A 20622-nucleotide genomic window follows, 5' to 3' on the forward strand; every position below is an offset into this window, starting at 1 on the left:
TCAAGCCAGTGACGCCACTCCTCAAAAGCCCACTTCATGGCCAAAAGCTCCCGATTCCCAATATCATAATTCCGCTCGGCGGGCGAAAATTTACGGGAAAAAAAAAGCACAAGGTCTCATAACGGAGCAGTCGGAACTTCTCTGCGACAACACCGCCCCAGCTCCGATTTCAGAAGCGTCGACCTCAACCTGAAAAGGAAGAGCAACATCAGGCTGACGCAACACTGGGGCGGAAGAAAAGCGGCGCTTGAGCTCCCGAAAGGCCTCCACAGCATCAGGGGACCAATCAGCAACATCAGCACCCTTCTTAGTCAAATCAGTCAATGGTTTTACAACATCAGAAAAACCAGCAATAAATCGACGATAAAAGTTAGCAAAGCCCAAAAATTTCTGAAGACTCTTAAGAGAAGAGGGTTGCGTCCAATCACCAATAGCCTGAACCTTGACAGGATCCATCTCGATGGAAGAGGGGGAAAAAATGTATCCCAAGAAGGAAATCTTTTGAACCCCAAAAACACACTTAGAACCCTTCACACACAAGGAATTAGACCGCAAAACCTGAAAAACCCTCCTGACCTGCTGGACATGAGAGTCCCAGTCATCCGAAAAAATCAGAATATCATCCAGATACACAATCATAAATTTATCCAAATAATCGCGGAAAATGTCATGCATAAAGGACTGGAAGACTGAAGGGGCATTTGAAAGACCAAAAGGCATCACCAAATACTCAAAATGGCCCTCGGGCGTATTAAATGCGGTTTTCCACTCATCCCCCTGCTTGATTCGCACCAAATTATACGCCCCACGGAGATCAATCTTAGAGAACCACTTGGCCCCCTTTATACGAGCAAACAAATCAGTAAGCAGTGGTAACGGATATTGATATTTAACCGTGATTTTATTCAAAAGTCGATAATCAATACACGGCCTCAAAGAGCCGTCTTTCTTAGACACAAAGAAAAAACCGGCTCCTAAGGGAGATGACGAAGGACGAATATGTCCCTTTTCCAAGGACTCCTTTATATATTCTCGCATAGCCGCGTGTTCAGGCACAGACAGATTAAATAAACGACCCTTAGGGTATTTACTACCCGGGATCAAGTCTATGGCACAATCGCACTCCCGGTGCGGAGGTAGTGAACCAACCTTGGGTTCTTCAAAAACGTCACGAAAGTCAGACAAGAATTCAGGAATCTCAGAGGGAATAGATGATGAAATGGAAACCAAAGGTACGTCCCCATGAGTTCCTTTACATCCCCAGCTTAACACAGACATAGCTCTCCAGTCGAGGACTGGGTTATGAGATTGCAGCCATGGCAATCCCAACACCAAAACATCATGTAGATTATACAGCACCAGAAAGCGAATAACCTCCTGGTGATCCGGATTAACACGCATAGTCACTTGTGTCCAGTATTGTGGTTTATTACTAGCCAATGGGGTGGAGTCAATCCCTTTCAGAGGTATCGGAGCCTCCAATGGCTCCAAATCATACCCACAGCGTTTGGCAAAGGACCAATCCATAAGACTCAAAGCAGCGCCAGAGTCGACATAGGCGTCCGCGGTAATAGATGACAAAGAACAAATCAGGGTCACAGATAGAATAAACTTAGACTGTAAAGTGCTAATTGAAACAGACTTGTCAGGCTTCTTAGTACGCTTAAAGCATGCTGATATAACATGAGTTGAATCACCACAATAGAAGCACAACCCATTTTTTCGTCTAAAATTCTGCCGCTCGCTTCTGGACAGAATTCTATCACATTGCATATTTTCTGGCGTTTTCTCAGTAGACACCGCCAAATGGTGCACAGGTTTGCGCTCCCGCAGACGCCTATCGATCTGAATAGCCATCGTCATGGACTCATTCAGACTCGCAGGCACAGGGAACCCCACCATAACATCCTTAATGGCATCAGAGAGACCTTCTCTGAAAATCGCCGCCAGGGCGCACTCATTCCACTGAGTAAGCACAGACCATTTGCGGAATTTTTGGCAGTATATTTCAGCTTCATCTTGCCCCTGAGACAAGGACATCAAGGCCTTTTCCGCCTGAAGCTCTAAATGAGGTTCCTCATAAAGCAACCCCAAGGCCAGAAAAAACGCATCCACATTGAGCAACGCAGGATCCCCTGGTGCCAATGCAAAAGCCCAGTCTTGAGGGTCGCCCCGGAGCAAGGAAATTACAATCCTGACCTGCTGTGCAGGGTCTCCGGCAGAGCGAGACTTCAGGGACAAAAACAATTTGCAATTATTTTTAAAATTTTGAAAGTGAGATCTATTCCCCGAGAAGAATTCAGGCAAAGGAATTCTAGGCTCAGACATACAGTGGGGCAAAAAAGTATTTAGTCAGTCAGCAATAGTGCAAGTTCCACCACTTAAAAAGATGAGAGGCGTCTGTAATTTACATCATAGTTAGACCTCAACTATGGGAGACAAACTGAGAAAAAAAAATCCAGAAAATCACATTGTCTGTTTTTTTTAATCATTTTATTTGCATATTATGGTGGAAAATAAGTATTTGGTCAGAAACAAAATTTCATCTCAATACTTTGTAATATATCCTTTGTTGGCAATGACAGAGGTCAAACGTTTTCTGTAAGTCTTCACAAGGTTGCCACACACTGTTGTTGGTATGTTGGCCCATTCCTCCATGCAGATCTCCTCTAGAGCAGTGATGTTTTTGGCTTTTCGCTTGGCAACAAGTACTTTCAACTCCCTCCAAAGGTTTTCTATAGGGTTGAGATCTGGAGACTGGCTAGGCCACTCCAGGACCTTGAAATGCTTCTTACGAAGCCACTCCTTCGTTGCCCTGGTGGTGTGCTTTGGATCATTGTCATGTTGAAAGACCCAGCCACGTTTCATCTTCAATGCCCTTGCTGATGGAAGGAGGTTTGCACTCAAAATCTCATGATACATGGCCCCATTCATTCTTTCATGTACCCGGATCAGTCGTCCTGGCCCCTTTGCAGAGAAACAGCCCCAAAGCATGATGTTTCCACCACCATGCTTTACAGTAGGTATGGTGTTTGATGGATGCAACTCAGTATTCTTTTTCCTCCAAACACGACAAGTTGTGTTTCTACCAAACAGTTCCAGTTTGGTTTCATCAGACCATAAGACATTCTCCCAAAACTCCTCTGGATCATCCAAATGCTCTCTAGCAAACTTCAGACGGGCCCGGACATGTACTGGCTTAAGCAGTGGGACACGTCTGGCACTGCAGGATCTGAGTCCATGGTGGCGTAGTGTGTTACTTATGGTAGGCCTTGTTACATTGGTCCCAGCTCTCTGCAGTTCATTCACTAGGTCCCCCCGCGTGGTTCTGGGATTTTTGCTCACCGTTCTTGTGATCATTCTGACCCCACGGGGTGGGATTTTGCGTGAAGCCCCAGATCGAGGGAGATTATCAGTGGTCTTGAATGTCTTCCATTTTCTAATTATTGCTCCCACTGTTGATTTCTTTACTCCAAGCTGGTTGGCTATTGCAGATTCAGTCTTCCCAGCCTGGTGCAGGGCTACAATTTTGTTTCTGGTGTCCTTTGACAGCTCTTTGGTCTTCACCATAGTGGAGTTTGGAGTCAGACTGTTTGAGGGTGTGCACAGGTGTCTTTTTATACTGATAACAAGTTTAAACAGGTGCCATTACTACAGGTAATGAGTGGAGGAAAGAGGAGACTCTTAAAGAAGAAGTTACAGGTCTGTGAGAGCCAGAAATCTTGATTGTTTGTTTCTGACCAAATACTTATTTTCCACCATAATATGCAAATAAAATGATAAAAAAACAGACAATGTGATTTTCTGGATTTTTTTTTCTCAGTTTGTCTCCCATAGTTGAGGTCTAACTATGATGTAAATTACAGACGCCTCTCATCTTTTTAAGTGGTGGAACTTGCACTATTGCTGACTGACTAAATACTTTTTTGCCCCACTGTAGGTGCATGAACAACAAAATCTTGCAAATTTTGTACCTTTGTGGCGAGATTATTCAAACCTGTAGCTACACTCTGAAGATCCATTTGAAACAGGTGAACACAGAGCCATTCAAGGATTAGAAGGAGAGAAAGAGAGGAAGGCTGCAGTATAGGCAGACTAGCAAGTGATTCAATTAAGAGCACACTCAGAACTAGAGGAAAAAAAAAAAAAAAAAAAATTGTAGCAGACTTCTTTTTTCTCTCCTTTCTCAGCCAGTAATTTAACCCTTTTTTTTCAGGCCGGTCAAACTGTCATGATTCTCAATGGCGAGAGAACATAGCCCAGCATATATGAGAACTAGCTCTTGGAAGATGGAAACTATACTGACCATGAACTAAACCTGCCGCACAACTAGAAGTGGCCGGGTAGCATGCCTACGTTTTTTTATCCCTAGATGCCCAGCGCCAGCCGGAGAACTACCTAATCCTAGCAGAGGAAAAGACAGTCCTGGCTCACCTCTAGAGAAATTTTCCCAAAGGCAGACAGAGGCCCCCACATATATTGGCGGTGATTTTAGATGAAATGACAAACGTAGTATGAAAATAGGTTTAGCAAAAATCGAGGTCCGCTTACTAGATAGCAAGAAGACAGAAAGGGCACTTTCATGGTCAGCAGAAAACCCTATCAAAACACCATCCAGAAATTACTTTAAGACTCTAGCATTAACTCATAACACCAGAGTGGCAATTTCCGCTCACAAGAGCTTTCCAGACACAGTAACGAAACAGCAGCTGTGAACAGGAACAAAATGCAAAAACACACAAGGACAAAAGTCCAACTTAGCTGGGAGTTGTCTAGTAGCAGGAACATGCACAGAAAGGCTTCTGATTACATTGTTGACCGGCATGAAACTGACAGAGGAGCAAGGTTATATAGCGACTCCCACATCCTGATAGGAGCAGGTGAACAGAGGGGATGATGCACACAAGTACAATTCCACAAGTGGCCACCGGGGGAGCCCAGAATCCAACTTCACAACATTAGCCAATGATGGGACAGTAGTAGTCCCATCATCCGGCTAATGTGTCGAATGTAAAAAAAAACCCCACAAACATACATGCTATATACATACATACAACATACTATATACTACATACATAATACATACATACAACATACTACATACATACTACATACATACTACATACATACTACATACATACATACAACATACCACATACATGCAACATACATACAACTTACAACATACATACTACATACATACTACATACATACATACAACATACATACTACATATATGCAACATACTACATGCATACTACATACATACTACATACATACAACATACTACATACATACAACATACATACTACATGCAACTACATACATACAACATACATACTAGATACAACATACTACATACATACATAAATACTACATACATACTACATACAGTACATTCATACATTACATATAGACATACAGTACATATAACAGAGTACATACTCACCATCATTTGTCACTTTGATCCCCGAAGCCAGTGTCATCTGTAAAAAATATTAAAATAACAAACAAACAATATACTCCCTGATAAGCAGAAATCCACAAGTGTCCCACGACGATCTCCCGTGGAGAACAGCAGCATCAGCTGATGCGACCGCTCTCTAGGGGCTCCAGGAATGCAATGATGGGAGGAAGGTATCCTTCCGCACTGTATTCCTCCGCCACTGTAAAAAAATAGTCCCTAGTTTCACTTTTGGCATTGCTGTGTGAGAAAGTTCCCACGCAGCAAATGCCATTAAGTGAGACCAGTGAACTAAGGTAACCTCAGTGATGCACTGCAGGAGCCATTGTCTCCTTTCAGTGTGTCACTGAAGGTCCTATAGAGCAGTGACATCACCCGATATCACTGTTCTATAGGGGAGAACGTCGTGGGACACTTGTTATTAATTGGACTAAGGTGGACAGGTAGTATACGGTTTATTATTGTATGTTTTTTGCAGGCGCTGAAGTATGGTAAGTATGGTTAAATTAAGAATATTAAAATACTTTTTTCTGGCTGTGTCTTTATTTTTGTTTTAACTCTTTCACTACTGTAGGATTAATAATGGATAGGCCTCTTATTGACGCCTCTCCATTATTAACCCAGCTTAATGTCACCTTACAATAACAAGGTGACAATAACCCCTCATTACCCCATATCCTATCGCTACACGGGAGTGGGAAGAGAGGGGCTAAGTGCCGGAATTGGCGCATCTTACAGATGCGCCATTTCTGGGACGGCTGCGGACCGGTATTTGTAGCTGGGGGGGGGGGGCAATATCCATGGCCCCTCTCTAGGCTATGAGTATCAGCCCGCAGCTGTCTGCGTAGCCTTTCTGGCTACAAAATATAGGGGGACCCCACGTCATTTTTTTTGGGGTCCCCTATTTTAATAGCCAGTAAAGGCTACGCAGACAGCTGCGGGCTGATATTCATAGCCTGGGAGGGGCCATGGGTATTACCCCCTTCCCAGGCTACAAATATTGGCCCCCGGCCGTCGGCTTTCCCCCTCTGGCGCAGAAAATTGCGTGGGAGCCCACGTCGTTTTTTTCCCGTTTTTTCTTTATGTTCATTTATCAACATCGGCCTATCTATGGATATATCTATCTATAGATATATCTATAGATGCATAGATGTTTCTATCCATATATCTATCTGGCTAATTTCACACATCAGGTTTTTGCCGTCAGGCACAATCCGGAGAGTTTTGAAAAAAAACGATCCGTTTTTTTTTTTCTGCTGGATCTGTTTTTTCTGATAGAGTTGTATTAGCACCGGATTGCGCCTGATGGCCACACGTTTCATCCGTTTTTTGCCGGATCCATCAAAAAAACTGTTTCCGCCGGACGGAAACACATACAGAGGAATGGTTTTTCTGTCTGGCGAAAAAACGCACAGCGATGGATCCGGCGAAAAACATATGAAACGGAGATGTGAAATGATGAATCCGGCCTCCGAATCCCTTTTTTCATGCATGTTTCCATTCAAATCATGCACATTTTCCGTTTATTTATTTATTTCCAAAAACTGCATCAAAACCGCGCAAAAACCGCACCAAAAACTGCATCAACACATGTCAGCGATCGGTTGCGTTTTGCCGCATTTGACGACGCATTGCGTCGCTTCGTCGTCTGCGGTTTGGCGTTGTAAACGCAACATGTAGTAATTTTGGAGGTGTAATTTTGCCGCCTAGAAACGTATGCGGTTGTTAGCGGAAGGAATGCGGCAAAAAAACGCATTACGGTCTATGTGAGCGCATGTGTACACATGTCTTTGCGTACGCATGCGTTTGATGCGCTTGCGTACTTCGGACTGCGCATGTCCAGGAACTGATTTAGACATGCCCATTAAAGACACACCCTCCTGGAAATATCAAACGCATGCGCATAAAAAGCACAAACACATGTAAAAACATCTGCAAACGCTGCATTTTTTTACCTTCATGTGCAAGCTGATGGGGATAAAAAACGCTGCGTTATCAGACGTTTGCATGCGTTTTTGCATGCGTTTGCGGTTGCAGACGATACGCTGCAGACTTAACTGGGAAACTAGCCTAAGTCAGTGTGTGATTGGCTGAGAGGTAACCATGCACAAATGTCACTGTGCACTCCATATAACCTTAACCCCTTCCCGCCGCGGCCCTTTTTCATTTTTGTGTTTTCGTTTTTTGCTCCCCTCCTTCCCAGAGCCATAACTTTTTTATTTTTCTGTCAATATGGCCATGTGAGAGCTTATTTTTTGCGGGACGAGTTGTACTTTTGAACGACACCATTGGTTTTACCATGTCTTGTACTAAAAAATGGGAAAAAAATTCCAAGTGCGGTGAAATTGCAAAAAAAGTGCAATCCCACACTGGTTTTTTGATTGGCTTTTTTTGGTAGCTTCACTAAATGCTAAAACTGACCTGCCATTATGATTCTACAGGTCATTACGAGTTCACAGACACCACACATGTCTAGATTATTTTTTATCTAAGTGGTGATAAAAAATTCAAAACTTTGCTAAAAAAACAAAAACAAATGCACCATTTTCCGATACCCGTAGCGTCTCCATTTTTCATGATCTGGGGTCGGTTGAGGGCTTATTTTTTAAGTGACGAGTTGACATTTTTAATGATACCACTTTTGTGCAGATAAGTTCTTTTGATTGCCCATTATTGCATTTTAATGCAATGTCGCGGCGACCTAAAAAACGTAATTCTGGCGTTTCAAATTTTTTTCTCACTACGCCGTTTAGCGATTAGGTTAATGCTTTTTTTTTATTGATAGATCCGGCGATTCTGAACGCGGCGATACCAAATATGTGTATGTTTGATTTTTTTTTTATTGTTTTATTTTGGAAGGGGCGAAAGGGGGGTGATTTAAACTTTTATATTTTTTTTATTTTTTTCATATTTTTAAAAACATTTTTTTTTTACTTTTGCCATGCTTCAACAGCTAGTAGCTGGCACCACTCGATCGGCTCTGCTACATAGCAGCGATCATCAGATCGCTGCTATGCAGCAGAAATGCAGGTTTGCTATGACCCACCTCTTCCGACAAGCCTACAACCTGCAGTAACCACCGATCGACCAAACCGCTGCATGACCAGCTCTACCCTCACCTACTGTATCCTCACCCATCCCTTGTAGATTGTGAGCCTTCGCGGGCAGGGTCCTCTCTCCTACTGTACCTATTATGACTTGTATTGTTCAAGATTATTGTACTTGTTTTTATTATGTATACCCCTCCTCACTTGTAAAGCGCCATGGAATAAATGGCGCTATAACAATAAATAATAATAACAATGAGCGCCGACCACAGGGGGGGCGCTCACAGTTGGCAGGCATCAGTAACCATAGAGGTCTCAAGGACCTCTATGGTTACCATCCTGATGCATCGCCGACCCCCGATCATGTGACAGGGGTCGGCGATGCGCTCATTTCCGGCAGAGCGGCCGTAAGCGCCGGTTAAATGCCGCTGTCAGCGTTTGACAGCGGCATTTAACAGGTTAATAACTGAGGGGGAATCGCGATTTCACCCGCCGCTATTGTGCGCACATGTCAGCTGTACACAACAGCTGAGATGTCGCGACTTTGATGTGGGCTCACAAAAAAACACATGAAACGTGTGGCCATCAGGCGCAATCCGGCGCTATTACAACTCTATGTGAAAACGGATCTAGCGGAAAAAAACGGATCCATTTTTTTTCAAAAGTCACCGGATTGTGCCTGACAGCAAAATCCTGATGTGTAAAAGTAGCCAGATAGATATATGGATAGATATATCTATGTATCTATAAATATATCTATAGATAGATATAGCCATAGCTATCCATCCATAGATATATCCATAGATATATAATAGCAAGGCCTATGTTTATTAAAACACATCACCACAGGACTCACATTACCCCGGACCCGCAGCTCGGACTGGGGCCGCCTCCTAAACCACCAGTCCTCTTCACATCGTGGCCCTAATTCTCCTTGGGAGCCTATAACGCCTAATACTTCATACTGCGGTTTTCCTTATTGCATCTTCTCTAATCCTTCCACAACAAGTGAGGTTTGACAAAGGCCTATAACGTGGCCGAAACGTTACCTCCACAATTCTTGTCTGTTCCACTGTGGTGTATAAAATCTATCTACTTTTGCATTCAAAAATTCATACTATGAGTGCGGCTGTTTGTTCTGTAATTTCTATGTTTATTAAAGAACGTTTAATTAAAAAAACAGAAAAAAATGGCTTGGGCTCCCACGCAATTTTCTGCGCCAGAGGGGGAAAGCCGACGGCCAGGGCCAATATTTGTAGTCTGGAAAGGGGGTAATACCCATGGCCCCCTCCCAGGCTATGAATATCAGCCCGCAGCTGTCTGCGTAGCCTTTACTGGCTATTAAAATAGGGGGACCCCCCAAAAAAAATTACGTAGGGTCCCCCTATATTTTCTAGCCAGAAAGGCTATGCAGACAGCTGCGGGCTGATAGTCATAGCCTAGAGAGTGGCCATGGATATTGGCCCCCCCGGCAACAAAGAGCAGCCCCCAGTCGCCCCAGAAATGACGCATCTGTGAGATGCGCCAATTCCGGCACTTAGCCCCTCTCTTCCCACTCCCGAATAGCGGTGGGATATGGGGTAATAAGGGGTTAATATCACCTTGCTATTGTAAGGTGACATTAAGCCCGGTTAATAATGGAGAGGCGTCAATAAGACGCCTATCCATTATTAATCCTAGAGTAGTGAAAGAGTTAAAAAAAAATAAAGACACAGCCAGAAAAAAGTATTTTAATATTCTTAATTGAACCATACTTACCATACTCGATCACCTGCAAAAAATTTAAAATAATAAACCGTATACTCCCTGTCTGACGCTGTCCAATTAATAACGAGTGTCCCATGACGATCTCCCCTATAGAACAGTGACATCGGGTGATGTCACTGCTCTATAGGGCCTCCAGTGACACACTGACAGGAGACAATGGCTCCTGCAGTGCATCACTGAGGTTACCTTAGTTCAGGGTCTCACTTTATGGCATTGCTGCATGGGAATTTTCCCACACAGCAGCTCCACAAGTGAGACTAGGGACTATTTTTTACAGTGGCGGAGGAATGCAGTGCGGAAGGATACCTTCCGTCATTGTATTCCTGGAGCCCCTGGAGATCGGTCGCATCAGCTGATGCTGCTGCTCTCCACGGGAGATCGTCGTGGGACACTCGTTTTAATTGGATTTCTGCGGACACAGGGAGTATAGTGTTTGTTTATTATTGTAATATTTTTTACAGGTGACTCTGGCTTCGGGGATCAAGGTGACAAAGTGAGGGTAAGTATGTACTCTATGTATATACAGTATGTATGTATTGTATATATGTATGTTATATACATATATACAGTATACATACAGTATGTATGATATATGTTGCATCTTTTTGTATATGTTGTATGTTCTGTTATATGTTGTATGTACTGTTATGTGTTAAATGTTGTATGTTCTGCTATATGTTGTATGTTATATGTTTGTGTTTTTTTTCTTTTTTTACATTCAACGTATTAGCCGGACGATGGGACTACTACTGTCCCATCATTGGCTAATGTGTCAATCACTGTCATTGTAGCAGGCATAGCCCAATGGGACTTGTAGTCCCATCGGACGATGCCTGCACGCTCACACACACACACACGCACACACAAAGACCCCCGGCAGCCCGCACAGACCTCCGAGAGGCCCGCACAGACCCCCGAGGGCCCCGCACAGACCCCCGAGGGCCCCGCACAGACCCCTGAGAGCCCCGCACAGACTCCCGACAGCCCGCACAGACCCCCGAGAGCCCAGCACAGACCCCCGACAGCCCGCACAGACCCCCGAGAGGCCCGCACAGACCCCCGACAGTCCGCACAGACCCCCGGGAGGCCTGCACAGACCCCCGAGAGGCCCGCACAGACCCTGCCCGCGCACACAGACACCCACAGTCTCCGCCCACACACTTCCCCCCTCCCGATCTGCAACCTTTCACCAGCAGCTAAACTGCAGATCTTTTTTACATCTGCGGTTTTGCTGCGGAAGTGCCCGACTCAATGCAAGTCAATAGGTGCAGAAACGCTGCAGATCGGCACAAAGAATTGACATGCTGTGGAAAAAACAATGCTGCGTTTCCGCGTGTTTTTTTTCGCACCATGTGCACTGCGGATTTGGTTTTCCATAGGTTTACATGGTATTGTAAACCGCATGGGAAACTGCTGCAGATCAAAAACGCCACGGATCCGCGGTAAAAACCGTAACGTGTGAACATGGCCTTACTGTGTATGAAAGATTACTTCAAACTGTACCACACCTGCATGCACTACTAAATTCATTTCTGACTTACACAACTGATGTATGACAACCTGACTGCCATTAGTATAGATGGTTAACACTCGACTGAAGAGGATAGGCAAGGTGCTAGTGAAAAGGAACCATTGACACACTGCAACAGCATGGCTGTGCCTGCATGCCACACTGCGCCACCAATGATCCTTGGGCAATACTGCCAGGATAACGTTCCCTGGCAACCCCAGATTCACACTGGACTGCTGGCCAAACGGGACATTTTGCGCTCTATGAAATACTACATTTCAAGTGACACTACTTCCCTGGTGATTCCTCATTCAAAGGCGACTATTTGATAAAGGCTGAAACGTCTAGCTGTCGCTACACTTATCACCATCAATAAAATACTCACTTGAAGCATACCACCCCAATTGTGTGCAGTGATTCTATATTGGACTCAACGTGACTGTCATGATCCAGACCGGGTTTTGAGTCCTGTTTTCCCTTTTTCCCAGTCTGGTCATGTCAAGAGTTAACCTTTCTCAGCCTCTGTCTGGGTTCAGGTTGGCTATTTATCGCCGCTGCTTCCTGCAGGCAATGTCAGTTATAGTTTTTGCCTAGTGTTCCCTAGCGGACTCTGATTGCTCTGATTGGTCTTGCTGCCTTTGCTGTCTGAACCCGTGTCTTTGTTTTCCCCTATTCCCGTCTTGACTCAGTGTTTCCCTTTAGTGTGTAGACTCCCTGGTTTTGACTTGACTTGTATCCAGACCTGTTTCTGTCCTTGTGTTTTGGCTTATCCGCTCCTGACTGTTACTGACCTCCTGGCTTGTCTCTGTCCGCGAGTTTGCTTATTCCTTTGGTACTGCGCTACAGTCTAGGATTTGGCCTGTGTGAGGCTACTTTCACACATCAGTTTTTTGCCGTCAAACACAATCCTGCGAATTTTGAAAAAAAAACGGATCCAGCAAAAGTTGCCGCCAGATCCGTTTTTTTCTCGTAGACTTGTATTAGCGACGGATAGCCTCACATTTCATCCGTTTTTCGCCGGATCCGTCAAAAATTTGTTTTCCGGCGGCCGTAGAAAACTGACATAGGAACGTTTTTTTTTTTTTCTCTCTCGATCAGCTACCCTGAGGATCAGCTAGTCGGATCAAGCGAAAGAATGGATCAGCTGCATCAGTTTTCCACAATTTGCGATGGATCAATTTTTCTAAAAATTCGCTGGATTCAGCCTGACAGCAAAAAACTGATGTGTGAAAGAAGCCTTAGGCCGGTTTCACACGTCAGTGGCTCCGGTACGTGAAGTGACAGTTTCCTCACGTACCGGAGCCACTGACACACGTAGACACATTGAAATCAATGCATCTGTGCAGATGTCATTGATTTTTGGCGGACCGTGTCTCCGTGTACCAAACACGGAGACATGTCAGTGTTCGTGGGAGCGCACGGATTACACGGACCCATTAAAGTCAATGGGTCCTTGTAGCAGTCCGTGTGCCGTGCAGGAGACAGCGCTACAGTAAGCGCTGTCCCCCCCAGCGTGGTGCTGAAGCCGCCATTTATATCTTCTCTCCAGCAGCATTTGCTGTAGAGAAGATATGAATAATCCTTTTTTTTTTGTTTCTCGTGTTTAACATAAAGATCCATGTCCCCACCCCCCTCCCACCCCCTGTGAGCCCGCCCGCTGTTATTAAAATACTCACCCGCCTCCCTCGCAGTGTCCCATCCTGGCCGCAGCTTCTCCTGTATGCGGTCACGTGGGGCCGCCATTACAGAAATGAATATGCGGCTCCACCCCTATGGGAGGTGGAGCCGCATATTCATGACTGTAATCGGCGGCCCCACGTGACCGCTCATACTGTAGAAGGTGCAGCCAGGACAGGAAGCAGCGCCAGCGAGGGAGCCGGGTGAGTATTTTAATAACAGCGGGCGGGCGCACAGGGGGTGGGAGGGGGGTGGGGACAGGGATCTTAATGTTAAACACGAGAAACAAACAAAAAAAGGATTATTCATATCTTCTCTACAGCAAACGCTGCTGCAGAGAAGATATGAATGGCGGCTTCAGCACCACGTGGGGGGGACAGCGCTTATCTCTAGCGCTGTCTCCTGCACGGTGCGTGTGGTACCCAGTCGGCACACGGGCAGCACACGTGTGCCGCACGTGTGCCACACTGATGTGCCACAGAAACGCACGGGCACACGGACACGGATAATTCCGGTACCGATTTTTCCGGTACCGGAATTATCTGGACGTGTGGGACAGCCCTTAGGGTATGTGTCCACGTTCAGGATTGCATCAGGATTTGGTCAGGATTTTCCATCAGTATTTGTAAGCCAAAACCAGGAGTGGAACAATTACAGGAAAAGTATAATAGAAACATATGCTCCACTTCTGCATTTATCACCCACTCCTGGTTTTGGCTTACAAATACTGATGGAAAATCCTGACCAAATCCTGATGCAATCCTGAACGTGGACACATACCCTTAGCCTCACTGCTGCAATGCAGGTCAGCTCTCTTTGGGTATGTGCACATGTTGCGGAAAGGTGTGCGGATTTTTCCGCCCTGATTTTGGTAAATCCACAGGAAATCTGCACTGCAGATTTACTGCGGAAGTACCGCGGTTTCCTTGTTGGTTTTGTGCGGATTCCACCTGGGGTTTAACACCTGCGGATTCCTATTATGGAGCAGGTGTAAACCGCTGCGGAATCCGCACAAAGAATTGACATGCTGCGGAATAAACAATGCAGCATTTCCGCACTTTTTTTTCCGCAGTATGTGCATGTGCACTGCGGATTTTGTTTTCCATAGGTTTACATGGTACTGTAAACTCATGGAAAACTGCTGCAAATCCGCAGCGGCCAATCCGCTGCAAAATCTGCAACGTGTGCACATACCCTTTAGGTGCAGACCTGCTTCCTCTCTACTGCCATCTAGTGAAGCCTGCACCTACCTGCATTGCAGCAGCATGACACTGACGAACACTACACAACTGACGTATGCCACTACATTATAAAATTCACATACCAGGAAACAGTAGATTTGTTCCAAAAAGTGGGCACTTGTTGGGCATTGCTACTGTTTGGGAACATCTAGATAAGTTCCTTGTGGGGTCTAGTTTCCAAAATGGGATCACTTGTGGGGCATTTCCACTGTTTAGGCACATCAGGGGCTCTCCAAACACAAATATGTTGTCTGATCAAAGTTCCAGACAATTTTGGTTTGAAAAAGTAAAACGGCGCTCTTTCCCTTCCGAGCTTTGTCATGTGCCCAAACAGTGTTTCCCCGCCACATATGGGGTATCAGCATACTCAGGACAAATTGGACAACAAATTTTGTTTTTTCCCAATATATTGGGTATTGGCATGTTCAGGAGAAATTGCATTATACATTTTGGGGTTAATTTTTTCCTATTACCCTTGTAAAATAAAAAAAATAGTCTAAAGTTACATTTTAGTGAAAAAAGTTAAATGTTAATTTTTCCTTTCACATTCCATTCATTCCTGTGAAGCACCTGAAGGGTTATTAAACTTGTTGAATGTGATTTTGATCAGCTTGAAGGGGGCAGTTTTTAGAATGTTGTCACTTTTGGGTATTTTCTTCCATATAGACCCCTAAGGCTAAGTTCACACGTTGCAGAATTGCCGCTGAAATTTCCCCTTCAATTCTGCGCCTCCTGCCGCGGGTATATCGCATGCAGAATTAGCATGCATATACCCGCAGAAAACTAGCGTTTTGCAAGCATAATTAGCTTGCAGAATGCTAGAGTTTTCCAAGCGATCTGTAGCATCGCTTGGAAAACTGACTGACAGGTTGGTCACACTTGTCAAACATAGTGTTTGACAAGTGTGACCAACTTTTTACTATAGATGCAGCCTATGCAGCATCTATAGTAAAAGATCGAATGTTTAAAAATAATAAAAAAAATAAAAAACATGGTTATACTCACCTGCAGACCTCAGCGGCGTCCGTTCCTATAGCTGGAGTGCAGTGAAGGGCCTGCGATGACGTCACTGTCTTGTGATTGGTCGCGTGAGTCACATGAGCGGTCACGCGACCAATCACAAGACAGTGACGTCATCACAGGTCCTGAACCACATCATCTATAGGAACGGAAGAGAGATCATGCACCGGAGAGGCGGGAACACTTCGGGGGCCATCAGAGGGTGAGTATAGGACTATTTTTTATTTTAATTCTTTATTTTTTACCAATTATTTGGTGCCCAGTGCGTGGAGGAGAGTCTCCTCTCCTCCACCCTGGGTACCAACCGCACATGATCTGCTTGCTTCCCGCATGGTGTGCACAGCCCCGTGCGGGAAGTAAGCAGATCAATGCACTCCTATGGGTGCAGAATCGCCGCGATTCCGCAATTTTAATGAACATGCTGCGTTTTTTTCTGGAATGCGATTCCGCTCAGGAAAAAAATGCAGCATGTGCACAAAAAATGCGGAATGCATTCTATTACATAGGATGCTTAATGTAAGCGTTTTTTTTCGTGGTTTTATAGCGTTTTTATAGCGAAAAACCGCAAAAAAAACGCAAAAATATGCTACGTGTGCACACAGCCTTAAAGTGACTTCAAATGTGAGGTGGTCCCTAAAAAAAAATGTTGTTTTTTTTTAATTTTGTTGTAAAAATGAGAAATCGCTAGTCAACTTTTAACCCTTATAACTTCCTAATAAAAAAAAAATTGTTTCCAAAATTGTGCTGATGTAATATAGACATGTGGGAAATGTTATGTAGTAACCATTTTGTGTGACATATTTCTCTGTTTTAAGGGCATAAAAATTCAAATTTTGAATATTGCAAAATTTTCCAAATTTCCGTTTTTACACAAATAAACGCAAGTTATATCGCAGAAATTTTACCACTGACGTGAATTACAATATGTCACGAGAAAACAATCTAAGAATCGCCAAGATTTGTTGAAGCGTTCCAGAGTTATTACCTCATAAATGGACAGTGGTCAGAATTGGAAAAATTGGCCCGGTCATTAACGTTCAAACCACCCTCAGGGGTTAAGGTGTTAATTCTTAAGAGGGCTTCTGGACATAGTTGAGTGCTGGTCTGATCTGGTACCCAAACCGAACTTTAGGTAGAAACCGAAAATCCGCGGGTCTGCTCATCCCCAGTCCTTAGCACTCCAGAATTAACGGAGTGGCAGGAAACATGAATGAGCAACGAATATGTTGGGAACGTGAGCGAGGCACTAGAATTGTGACAGACTGTTTTTCCACGCAGATTTGTTTGAGGGTTTTTTCCTAATTAGTAGAAAACTTTCATGATGTTCATATTCATTTTGTCAAAACCGTATGCAGTTTTAGGGTATGTGTCCACGTTCAGGATTGCTTCAGGATTTGGTCAGGATTTTATGCAGGTAAAATCCTGACCAAATCTGCACCTGAGGTCACTGGCCGGTCACCTGCGTTGTCCTTGAGTTTTTTCTGCAATGTAAGGACATGCTGCGTTCTTAAAAGACGCGCCGCATGTGAGTTTTCTCGAGTGTGCCTCATGCGTCTTTTACTGCATAGTGGAGACAGGATTTCATGAAATCCCCTCCACTATGCTGTAACATCTGGACGCTGCATTTTTTATGCATGCTGCTCAACGCTGCGTCAAAAACTCAGCGTTTCCTGAACGTGGAAACATACCCTTAGGGTATGTTTCCACACGTGGAAACATACCCTTAGGGTATGTTTCCACGTTCAGGATTGCATCAGGCTTTGGTCAGGATTTTATGCAGGTAAAATCCTGACCAAAACTGCACCTGAGGTCACTGGCAGGTCACCTGTGGTGTACCTGCGTGTTTTGCTCATAGTAGCAACATGCTGCGTTTCGAAAAAACGCACCATGCATGCGTTTTCGCGGCAAAAACGCATGCGTTTTTTAACGCATAGTGGAGTCTGGATTTCATGAAATCCCATCCACTATGCTGTAACATCTGGACGCTGCGTTTTTGACGCTGCGGAAAAACGCAGCGTCAAAAACGCAGCGTTTCCTGAACGTGGAAACATACCCTAAGGCTACTTTCACACTAGCGTCGTGCACTGCACGTCGCTATGCGTCGTTTGGTTGAAAAAACGCATCCTGCAAAAGTGCTTGCAGGATGCGTTTTTTCACAATTGATTTGCATTCGCGTCGCATTGCGACGTGTTGTGGCGGACCGTCGGCTGCAAAAAACGTTACATGTAACGTTTTTTGCTGCAGACGGACCGCCAGTTCCGACCGTGCATGCGCGGCCGGAACTCCGCCCCCACCTCCCCACACCTCACAGTGGGGCGGCGGATGCGCTGGAAAAATGCATCCGCTGCCCCCGTTGTGCGGCGCATTCACTGCTAGCGTCGGTACGTCGGCCCGACGCACTGCGAAGGGCCGAGTACGACGCTAGTGTGAAAGTAGCCTAAGGGAGAAATTTGTGACCGAGAAAAATACAAGCAATTACCAACATGTGCTATTATTATTATTATTCATTTTTATAGCGCCATTTATTCCATGGCGCTTTACATGTGAAATACGGGGCAAATATAGACAAATACATTAAACATGAGCAAAAACAAGGCACACGGGTACATAAGGAGGGAGGACCCTGCCCTCGAGGGCTCACAGTCTGCAGGGGATGGGTGATGATACACTAGGAGAGGGCATGTGCTATGTGACAATATGCCGCCAAAATATAAATTGTAGGGCACTTTATCTATTTCTCCTCACTCCTAACAACTTTATCTAGACGTGTGAGACTGGCCTGAGGAGACACGAACGTGAAGGACCCGTGTGAGGAGGCACGAACGTGAAGGACCCGTGTGAGGAGGCACGAACGTGAAGGACCCGTGTGAGGAGGCACGAACGTGAAGGACCCGTGTGAGGAGGCACGAACGTGAAGGACCCGTGTGAGGAGGCACGAACGTGAAGGACCCGTGTGAGGAGGCACGAACGTGAAGGACCCGTGTGAGGAGGCACGAACGTGAAGGACCCGTGTGAGGAGACACGAACGTGAAGGACCCGTGTGAGGAGACACGAACGTGAAGGACCCGTGTGAGGAGACACGAACGTGAAGGACCCGTGTGAGGAGACACGAACGTGAAGGACCCGCGTGAGGAGGCACGAACGTGAAGGACCCGCGTGAGGAGGCACGAACGTGAAGGACCCGCGTGAGGAGACACGAACGTGAAGGACCCGCGTGAGGAGACACGAACGTGAAGGACCCGCGTGAGGAGACACGAACGTGAAGGACCCGCGTGAGGAGACACGAATGTGAAGGACCCCGGACCTGTGTGAGGAGACACGAACGTGAAGGACCCGTGTGAGGAGGCACGAACGTGAAGGACCCGCGTGAGGAGGCACGAACGTGAAGGACCCGCGTGAGGAGGCACGAACGTGAAGGACCCGCGTGAGGAGACACGAACGTGAAGGACCCGCGTGAGGAGACACGAACGTGAAGGACCCGCGTGAGGAGGCACGAACGTGAAGGACCCGCGTGAGGAGGCACGAACGTGAAGGACCCGCGTGAGGAGGCACGAACGTGAAGGACCCGCGTGAGGAGACACGAACGTGAAGGACCCGCGTGAGGAGACACGAACGTGAAGGACCCGCGTGAGGAGACACGAACGTGAAGGACCCGCGTGAGGAGACACGAATGTGAAGGACCCCGGACCTGTGTGAGGAGACACGAACGTGAAGGACCCGTGTGAGGAGGCACGAACGTGAAGGACCCGCGTGAGGAGGCACGAACGTGAAGGACCCGCGTGAGGAGGCACGAACGTGAAGGACCCGCGTGAGGAGGCACGAACGTGAAGGACCCGCGTGAGGAGGCACGAACGTGAAGGACCCGTGTGAGGAGGCACGAACGTGAAGGACCCGTGTGAGGAGGCACGAACGTGAAGGACCCGTGTGAGGAGGCACGAACGTGAAGGACCCGTGTGAGGAGGCACGAACGTGAAGGACCCCGTGTGAGGAGCCCCTGGGCGTCTGCAGGGGGCACTGAGCACCGTCCACCTAGCAGTGAGGGGCGCTGCCCAGGTTCCCTGCCCGCCCTTGTCAGCTTTGCGCCGGCCTCCTTCTCTGGGAGGGGCAATGGACAGTCCCCGTGTGAGGTTACGAGAGAGAGGAAGAGAACACCCAAGAGAGCCGCCGACATATAACCGCAGGCGGAAGTTCTAGTCAGGATACGTCGCCAGTCCCGGAGTCCTGATCAGTGCTGCCGCTCCTGGCACTGCCTGCTCTCACAGGTGGGTGCACTGTGCTGGGGGGCACTGTGCTGGGGGCACTGTGCTGGGGGCATGCCGGCTGCCGGTACCTGGGAGCGGGTGTGGTGACTGGCCCAGCTCCCGGGCACACAGGCAGTGATGGTGGGGGGCTGCCTGCTGTCACCCTGTGTGAGGGGACATGCATGTATATTAGCACGGAGGTGGCTGTGACATGTGAGCTAGAGTTCGGGTCTCCATTCCTTTCCCCCACAGGGCGGCATTATAAGGGGGCTAGTGAGGGTCCTCCTGGAGCAGGCACTACTGCTTAGACTGGCTTGTATGGCGCCACACTATAGGGGCCGATATAACCTGATCTGTCAGTGTAAGGTCCCGCTTTTGGCCAGAAGTAATGGGACACCTATACATGACACACACTGCAGCTCCTAGGACATCCCATACTGAATCAATGAGCAGGAATATGGAGCTGGACCTCCTGCGGCTCTCACAGATCTCCCTTCTCTGGCACTAAGGGACCCCGGAAAAGCACCCCCCCGCCCCCATTGCATTATCCACCAACCTTTACAGTGGGTACAGTGTGATCAGGCATGCAACCTTCTCCTGGCATTCACCAAGCCCAGACTCGTCCATCAGACTGCCAGGTAGACTGGTGTGATTC

At 46.5% G+C, this 20622-nt stretch overlaps 1 protein-coding gene across 1 annotated transcript in view; it reads left to right on the forward strand.

The window, feature by feature from the left end:
- The first annotated feature begins 19688 nt into the window (after positions 1 to 19688).
- PDLIM5 (PDZ and LIM domain 5) overlaps positions 19689 to 20622 on the forward strand; it is a 320904-nt gene continuing 319970 nt past the window's right edge. Inside the window, exon 1 of the mRNA XM_077277339.1 lies at positions 19689 to 19988. The gene's annotated coding sequence lies outside the window, so the exon portion shown is untranslated. The remainder of the gene's footprint in view (positions 19989 to 20622) is intronic.

Source organism: Ranitomeya variabilis, chromosome 1 (assembly GCF_051348905.1).
Source record: "Ranitomeya variabilis isolate aRanVar5 chromosome 1, aRanVar5.hap1, whole genome shotgun sequence".
Lineage (NCBI taxonomy): Eukaryota > Metazoa > Chordata > Amphibia > Anura > Dendrobatidae > Ranitomeya > Ranitomeya variabilis.